Here is an 8,966-nt window from a genome sequence, read left to right as displayed (position 1 = left end):
CAGCAGCAGCAGCTGCTCGGCACAGCCGCTCCTCCGCGTGCCTCCTCCCCACCACCACCACCCCCAAAACTAATTTCGGAGAAAAGTGTGCGGGTTTAGTCGGGGTAGGAGTTACCACGAGAAGACGGTCATCGCGTTCTTGCAAACACCGAAGTCAACCCCTTGAAAAGATGCGCACGAGCCGTTTTCAATCCCAGCACCGTGCGGCCACCACCATCAACCACCACCACCACCACCATCAACCACCATCAACCACCAACATCAACCACCAACACGGCGCGCGCGCGCCGATGTCCGTCAATGAGCGGCGAGCTGCGAGAGCGCGAAGCCTTCCCAGCGCAACGCGGTCGCTCTGCGCGCGCATTGCGGGTCCCGGAAAAACGCGTGGCATACTGGCCCCTGCAGATCTCCACGGGGACTGCAGTCGAGGCGCGTGGCGACGGACGAGACCGAGAGATTGGACCAACTTGCTTCAGGGTCTCTGCCGCTGAGCTGCGCGGCTCTCAGACCCCCCCGAGGTTCGCCTCCGACCGCCGCGTGCCGTTCGCCACGGTGCTGCGGACGCATCGCTCCACGTACTGGGAGCTTCTTCCAGCACGTGGTGCGAAACGTCGGACATCGTACAGGAGGTCGTGGGTTCGATTCCGACCCTGACGCCTGTATATTTGGAGTTTGCGGTGTCTCTCTCTCTCTCCGTGGTCGTGTGGATTTTTCTCTGGGTCCTCCGATTTTTCCCTCCACATTTAGAATCGACATATCTACGCGTTTAGAGTATTTGGCTGCGATACATTTACACGTGATAAGCCACTTCGTCGATCTATCATTCGTGATAGCCAGGTCGCTTCTGAAAAGAGAGCTAAATAGCTCAAAACGGGCCTTAGCTGGTAAAATGAAAAACAAGTTGAGTTTATAGTTTAGATAATTTCGAACAACGAGCGGGACAACTCAATTAAACAGCGTCGACGGGGATGCAGAGAGAACTTGAGACGCTTTTATTGACGGTCCCATCAACTGCGTCGCAGCGCAGACTTGCACGCGGGGTTCTGAGAAGAAGCGTGCTGGGGCGGGAGGAAGTGCGTTTGGCCCTTTGAAGCAAGGCCATTGCCCAAGGCGTCACCCGGTTGCTGTTGTTGTTTATCGTCGTGCACGTGTGGAGTTGACGCGGCTGCGTTGTGCTAAACGCAGGGTTGGTGATCCACTCGGAGATACGCCACTGAAATCATTTGGGAGACGTAATGCAGCAACATCATTTTACAGGGTGGTCCAGAGGTCTCGTGACTCTATAAAACTCAAAGGCGGTTTTTTTTCAAGTAAGTTTTATTTAAAACATAAATGAATATGCAAAGGGAATACAAATATTTGGGGTCAATTAATTGCGGGTCACAATACATCTGGACCACCTTGTACTGCATTGGGCCCTACGCGTCTCCCACCAATGCCACCGCACGCCGTTGGACGTCTCAACTCGGCCCTGGAGCCCAGCGCGGTCACCCCAGTCGCCTGTGGAGCGGGGGGGGGGGCCTCGCGTTGTCACAACGACTCCGAAGCTCACGGACTCTGCGTTTTATCGCGCCGCAGGTTCCCAATCGCACTCCGCTGAACTGGTCCGACGGGTGAAGCCCCCCCCAGCATTGTTCATGAGCATCATCGTCACCACCACACGATGCCTTTGTGTTCCAATTATCGATTAAGTCACCTACCCTCTCTCTCTACCAGTGATGATGTCACCACACGATGCCTTTTGTGTTCCAATTATCGATTAAGTCACATACCCTCTCTCTCCACCAGTGGTGATGTCACCATACGATGCCTTTGTGTTCCAATTATCGATTAAGACACCTACCCTCTCTCTCCACCAGTGGTGATGTCACCATACGATGCCTTTGTGTTCCAATTATCGATTAAGACACCTACCCTCTCTCCACCAGTGGCGACGTCACCACACGATGCCTTTGTGTTCCAATGATCAATTAACTCAGCTGCACGCGTTATCGCCCCAGAGTGTAAACCGCGAGTGCGGTGTTCAACAACACCGCGTGTCGCACGGAACTATCCTGGTTCAGGATGCGACTCGCGTGTTTCCGTCGTGATGCTCCACCTGGACACGACGCTGCAGCGAGCAGCGTTACCGGATGAGCACGAAGCCGCGGGCACGACCTCGAGACGAACCGTGCGCAAACGATGTTCGCCTCGCCCCAGTCACGATAACTCCGCGTGTAATCCCACCATGACATTACCCCCACACATCACGTGTTGACACGCGCACAGAGGCAACACAGAAAGGCACCGCGACAAGAAACACGTCGTAATAGTGATACATTGTGTGAAGACAATGTGAACGGTGTGGAAAACATTCGTTCGTGATGAAGTTTATTTTTTTTGGGGGGGGGAGGGGTTAGATCGCGTAAATATATAAATGCGTCGTTAAAACCGCCACCACCCGACACAGCCAATTAGTAAGGGGTTTGTCACGTAAACAAAACGTGTCGATTCGTGACTCGTTCAGCACACCGGCGTGTTGGAGAGTAAACTCACAACATTCACAAAACCACAACATTTACAATTGTAAATAGAGTAGTGGATTTACTCTATTGTGGAAAATATTGGTCGCGAAAGCCTACTGTGTGTTAAAACTGAAACATTACTTTTGTTACGGTATTCATGAACAGAAATATACACGCAGATGAGAGTGTTGCGGCACCTCTACTGAATGGCATCGCTGACCTCAAGGAAACCCACAACTTTGTACTTAATTCTAAAACGGGTATCATTCCCCACGCCCGCTTGGCTGCACGCGTGCGTTGTGATTACTCGTAAGCAGAGTCTACATGGGCCAGGGTCCTTCGTGTAATGGTTGCGTCAACAGGACGTGGCAGAACATTTGAGAATGACATTTGAAGAAAAAAATACAGCGGAAAAATATGAAATCACACTTATTACCAAGGAATGTCGCGTAAAATAAATACGACTTCCAGAACGCGCTGAAGTAATTATGCAGAAGTTTGTTTTGGAATGACGGTTGCAATACAGATTCAAGTAACATGCACCAAAGTTGTAAAGCAATAATTCGTTCACATAAGTGCAATTACTTACATTGCCTTCGCGAAATTAGTATTGATCGATATTCTTGCAAGCTGAATAGAGATTTAAAATATGGTATGAGGAATATTTTAAAACGGTACGGTGGCTCTCGCGCAAGTCCGGTGGCCAAGGTTGGAGGTCTAAGACCAGGCGAGGTTGGAGGTCTAAGACCAGGCTGGGTTGGAGCTCTAAGACCAGGGGGGGTTGTAGGTCTAAGACCAGGGGGGGTTGGAGCTCTAAGACCAGGCTGGGTTGGAGCTCTAAGACCAGGGGGGGTTGTAGGTCTAAGACCAGGGGGGGTTGTAGGTCTAAGACCAGGCGAGGTTGGAGGTCTAAGACCAGGGGGGGTTGGAGGTCTAAGACCAGGCGAGGTTGTAGGTCTAAGACCAAGGGGGGATGGAGGTCTAAGACCAGGGGGGGATGGAGGTCTAAGACCAGGGGGGGTTGGAGGTCTAAGACCAGGGGGGGTTGGAGCTCTAAGACCAGGGGGGGTTGGAGGTCTAAGACCAGGGGGGGTTGGAGGTCTAAGACCAGGCTGGGTTGGAGGTCTAAGACCAGGGGGGGATGGAGGTCTAAGACCAGGGGGGGTTGGAGCTCTAAGACCAGGGGGGGTTGTAGGTCTAAGACCAGGGGGGGTTGGAGGTCTAAGACCAGGGGGGGTTGTAGGTCTAAGACCAGGGGGGGTTGGAGGTCTAAGACCAGGCGGGGTTGGAGGTCTAAGACCAGGCTGAGTTGGAGGTCTAAGACCAGGCCGTGGGAGGCCTGGGGGAGGGGGGGTCGTGGCGTGTTGACTGAGCAACAGCTGTGTGATCGAGCAGAGGGGAGCAGCCACGCATGGACGATGAGGTAGTGGTGATGATGATGAGGTGGTGGTGATGGTGTTGGTGATGAGGTGGCGATGATGGTGTTGGGGGTGATGAGGTGGTGGTAGTTTCATGTCGCTCGCTACCGGACGGTAAGGACCGAGGGTGCCCCTACCCAGGACAGCTCCTCGGGTCAACGAGGATGCTTTCCCCGCCGCATCATCACCCTTGTGATGATGACATTGTTTTCAAGAATGTTGGTCATCAGCTCCATCAACCATCTAGGCAAGTAGAATGAGAAATAAATAGCACCCTAGCCAAATATCAAGTGGGTATAATTGATATCATTTCAAGCGACTGTTTAAATGTATTCGTAACGAAATAAAAATGTAACCATCTGCGTGGCGCAAATATGAGCCCGCTGTAAAGACCAATACACGTACAGCACGCGATAACAACGACAGGGCGGCTTGCTGGTGGAATGATGGGGAACTGGAGTGATGGCGAGGCTGCCTGCTGGTTGAGGATAGAGGCCCAGGTGCAGGGAGGCTGCAGCAGCAGCTGCAGGCACCGCGGCGTCTGGGCGCGCGCCTCCTCCCATCGCGAGTCGTTCATCATCGCTGCCTCTCGCAGGAACGGCCCCGCGGTGCCCGGGGAGGAATCCCCTCCAGTCCTCGGAGTACGGTAATAGAGGAACAATAACAACCCCGCTTCCTGCCATGCTGTGTGTGTATGTTGTATGTGTATATATATGTATATATCGACCCGTGGCAACTGGGTCTGCTCCCGTGACCTCCTACCAGCAGGCGTTCGACACTTCACGTGGCCTCACAGCCTGGCACAAGCGTCGTGGTAACGTCACCGCCACTTAGTGGCGAATGGCGGTTGTTGTTGTTGTAAATCTATTTGTTGAACTTCTTTCGCAGTACCACCCACCGCACGTAAGCCAACCGCGCTAATCGGAGGTGCGGGACGGGGTAAACACGGCCCCTCTTTCCGAGCCACCGAGGTTTCCGCACATTCGTCCACAAGAGGATTCAAGAAACAATGCTCCACTGTTTTAACTGCCGCGCCTGGGAGGCCTCTGCATTGCAAAAGCCAAGTGCGCTACATCGCTGTGGCAGTCCTCCTCCTCTTATTTTGTTTCAAAATGTGGGCCGTATAACATACTTCGATTATAAGTAAAGTCTACAGGCATACAATGACATAGATGCACAAGTTTCTGTTTGCCTCCAGAGATGCTCCAGCGAGGACTCGCTGGCATGTGGGAGTGAGTGTGTTGAACGTCGTTTGCACCGTACGTAGCCGACCGTGATAATCGGAGGTGCGCAGGGAAGGACAACAAACTCAACACAACAAAGCAGTTCTAAAGAAATGAGTTTTCAATTCATATGATTTAAAAGTGCACGGCTCCAGTGGCTTTCTATAATATCGGAAGGAAGAGCGTGCCAGACGGCCGCAGAAGCGCATCTGAAAGCGCGCGATGCAGGGCCCGTGTTTGTGTGTGCAGTCAAATGAGCAGAGCTTGCACGCATGCCCTGCTGACAATCAAACACGCTGACAGTCAAAAAAAAGTCTCTCTTTTTTTTGCATTTCATCCTTCATAGCCAGAACGGAGAGCGAGCGAGCGAGAGAGGGGACACCTCTAGTGGAGACACTTGCAGTCAATTCTCACGACAACATGCAAACACAAAGAGACGCGTGGATGTTCTCAGACGGCAGATTGTGATGTGTTCCTCAACAGTGACGTTTGTGTGTGAACTCACGCAGACCACCAGTACGTACATTTAAGCGATTACACAGTCTACAAAAACAATACAGCCGATGTACTTTATGATGCATTCAGGCGTGAAATTGTGCACGAAATGGTTTTAAAAACGGTTAATTATCTACCGATAGATGAATGCCTTCTCACGCAGTGTCTATCAAGGGGGGGGAGGGGCCATACTTCACCGCTCTGGTTAGTGCGAGTTGATGAATGGAGGGAATGGAAGGAAGGGACAGGACTGGTTCAGATCTAACCGTGAATGAATGTCCAGTCGCCGGGTACATAGCGCAGTGCGCTAACCATTGTGCCACCACTCCACCGTTTTTTATTACTTAGTATTTATTTTTAGATCTTTTAAACATCGACGGCCATCTCGCACGCACATACACCTTTGGGTATCGCACATATGCGGTGTAGTTTCAGCAAAGCCTCGATAATATCCGCCAACTACGAGAACCAGTGGGAATAATCAGAACCTAATCGGAGTTTGAAAAACATCAACATCCATCTTACAAAGTCCGGGTAATTGTCCCCGATGACTCCACGTAGCATAACGAAGATTGAGTGATTTAAAACATCTAAATTCAAGCGGCTGAAACTAAAACGAATTGGTCACAGGGGCTTCATTGTGTAAAGGCGCCACACAGCAACGAGCACGTGACCCCGAGTGGATCTCCGGGCAGCGGAGCAGACACATGACGCGTGTCCACCAAACGCACAGAGGACTGACGTCACACATCGTCGTTGCGCGTCCGTTCTCGGTGCCTGTTAGGGGTCGGCACGGTTTGAACCGACTCAAACTGGTTTCAAATTGAGCAATCCAAACCAAACCAGCGACGACTGAACCAAACCAAACCAAAACCAAACCAAACTAAGCTAAACCAAACCTCTTAAGTTGGCTTGAACCAAACTAGTTTGAGCCGGTTCCACCCTGTCCGAGCCAAACCGAGTCGGTTTTCGTAGCCCCAAACCAAACCGAACCAGTTCAAACAGAGCCAAACCAAACCGATTTGGTTCGGTTCAAACCGCGGTTTGGTGGTTTGAGCCAAACCGTGCCGACCCCTAGTGCCTGTGCACCACTGCCAACGAAGTGTTACGAGAGACGTGGCGCATACGTGTACAGTACAACATCAGCCTGGGGGCCGTCCATAAATGACGTCACGCGATTTTGGACGATTTTTGACCGCCTCCCCCCTCGTCACAAGGCGTCACAAAAAGTCAGACCCCTCCTCAAATATGACGTCACAAAGCTTTGCCCCCCCCCCCAAAAAACCATATTTGGATTTTGAAAATAAAACATGCTTCAAATCGCTTTAAACTATTGTCATTGTAGTGCGTATTTAATGTGGCGCTGCACTCTGATGTTGTAGGAGAAAACATTAAAAAGTCTGTTTTATTCAGTAGAACGTGCTGTCCATATTTATTTAAAGTTGCGAATTTTGATGTGACGTCACATTTCTCAAACACCCCCCCCCCCCTCGTCACACATGGTCACAAATGTCTAACCCCCCCCTAGGTGCGTGACGTCATTAATGGACGCTCCCCTGCCATAGAAACACGTTTGAGAGAAGCAGGTTTAAAAATACCGTTTTGTATATGTACAAATGTGCTCGGCACGTGCGATTGTGACTCTTCTTAGTGCGATTGATAAGTGTTGATTGGATACATGCACTGTTTCCTTTAAAACAACGCTTTTGAATGGAACACGACGACATTGGTGACACGTGTACGGTAAGGTGCTGCATACGTGGAACGACTCAACATATGCATCTCAACGACTTCATGTTCACATTCGATTTTGCCCAGTTTGCTGATGCCGCATGCCGCCCCTGGACTTGAAGGGGATGAGCAGGGGGCACGAGCATCGACTTGCACACCGCGGTGGCTAGGAGATGTTACCTCCCTCGCCAGCTATACAAGAGGTCGTGGGTTCGAGTCCGACCCTGAAGCCTGCTGTATATTTGGAGTTGTCATCTCTCTCTCTCCCCGTGGTCACGTGTATTTTTCTCCGGATCCTCCGGTTATTTTCCCCTCCACATTTATAAAACACGCGTTCGGAGAATTTGGCCGCTATAAATGTCCACGTGTTAAAGTCACGTCGTTGAGCTGTCATTTGTGACCCAGGCCGCTTCTGAAAAGGGGCTGGCGGGGGATCACCAAGGACCGACCTGCCATGCCCAGGAGGTGGTGCGCGAATCGATGCCGCTGCCATGATGCCGTGGAGTGGCGGGCGAGTGACCGCGTGACGCTGCCCACCCACCTGGCGAGCCCTGGGCACGAGTTGTCGCGCCGGTGAGGGGGCTCGGCTCGGGGTGGTTCATGGCTGTGGGTAATTCGTGGCCTCGTGTGTGAGCAGGGAGGGTGGCGAGTTGGAGTCCTGGGCCGGGTTGCGTAAAGTAACTTGAGCGAGCGCTTCCCCGAGTTTCCTGTCTAGATACCAACTGTCATTTAATGGACCAACTTCACTTCAGGTGTTTTATGCTATCAGCCGATTTATTCTGAAATGATTTCTTTCAGGTCGTGGTTTGCTGGGCCACAGGGCCCAAAAGGCATAAAACGCCATGCATGCGACTACAAACGTGTAATAGATATGGACTAATAACCTCTGATAATGAGCTAATAATGCGAAATGTAGTGAACTGTGTGTGAGAGTTGGCGAAGTGCAGCGACGCTGCCTTCGCGAGGCGAGCTACTGAGACACGGCGAGACAGACAGGCAGACAGCCAGGCAGCCAGCCAGGCAGCCAGCTAGGCAGCCAGCCAGGCAGCCAGCCAGGCAGCCAGCCAGGCAGCCAGCCAGGCAGACAGCCAGGCAGCCAGCCAGGCAGCCAGCCAGCAGAGGAGACGCGGAGAGTGCCAGACAAGTTGAATGTCGCAGGGAGAGAATCCGCCTGGCTTCCCAACTGCTTCGGGCCAAATACTTGCAGCAACGATATACCGCAGACCTGTATAATATCCCGCCTGCTGTTTATTCGTTTCTGCATGCAAATTCAATTCCCCTTTTCCCATTACGCATCCTCATTTTAGCACAAGCTCCAGGTAAGATCGCTTTAATTGTTTTGAGAATCCGGTTGCAACTCCACATTCCCCGAGGGCTACAACACGCGCTTATGTCCCACAGTACAATTCTCAGACTGACACTTTAAAAGACGGAAAAAGCTTTACTAAAAAAGCTGAGGATCAGCTAACAGTAAAGCAGTTGTGCTCATTAACAATTGAATTTCGTTTTTATTATTCCGAAGTCTCTTTGTGTTGATGTCGATCTGCTCCCAAACGACGTCGGTCGAATTAATCCAAAACCGACCAAAACCCCCC

The sequence above is a fragment of the Lampetra planeri genome, chromosome 33 (assembly GCF_965212315.1).
Source record: "Lampetra planeri chromosome 33, kcLamPlan1.2.h2, whole genome shotgun sequence".
Taxonomy (NCBI): Eukaryota; Metazoa; Chordata; class Hyperoartia; order Petromyzontiformes; family Petromyzontidae; genus Lampetra; species Lampetra planeri.
Note: the sequence above shows the minus strand (reverse complement) of the source record.